Raw genomic sequence first — 657 nt, 5'->3', positions numbered from 1 at the left:
CAACTCAATCTCTGCTCGCTGCTGAAATTCCACCAGCGGCATCCGAACAGGAAGGGAAAGGGGTCTGGAAGGGCGGGACCCCCGTTTTTACCCCCCCCAAGTGGAGTTTTTCTGCTTTTAGGCTCAGCTGATCCCAGAACATTCAGGTTTTTTGTTGTTTTGGGGTTTTTTGGGGTGGTTTTTTTTTGAGGTTTGGTCTCTTTCCTCTCCAGCGCTGATCCTCGCAGCGTCACGGGCTGAAGGAGGAGAGGGTAGGGGGGCTTCTTAAATCTGAAGTGGGATAAAAGCAGAGATGAAGTGTTTACGACCAGAAATATTTGGTCTTTGATAAATCAACTGTAAAAGCGGATGAATTATGGAGCAGGTAATGGAAAGAACTGACCACCGAGGAAGTGTGAGGGAAACTCCTGCCTTCACAATCCGCTCTTTTCCCTCTTCGCTTCCCAGCGAGGCCGGGCCGCACTCCTGAGGAGCTCTCCCGGATTTTTCCAGCCCTGGAGAGCTGGGATGATGCTCCAGGGTGACAATCTGGTTTGGGAAGGGGGTGCCCGCCCTGTGCCCCCCGATCCTGGGTGGGACAGCATCGCCTTTTCCCCTCTTTTTGAGTGCGAGGAGCCCCACGAGTGGCCTCGGACACTCGATCAACCCCACGAGTGG

The sequence above is a fragment of the Parus major genome, chromosome 27 (assembly GCF_001522545.3).
Source record: "Parus major isolate Abel chromosome 27, Parus_major1.1, whole genome shotgun sequence".
In the NCBI taxonomy this organism is placed as follows: domain Eukaryota; kingdom Metazoa; phylum Chordata; class Aves; order Passeriformes; family Paridae; genus Parus; species Parus major.
The sequence above is the reverse complement of the archived record's forward strand: the minus strand, read 5'-3'. Positions refer to the sequence as shown.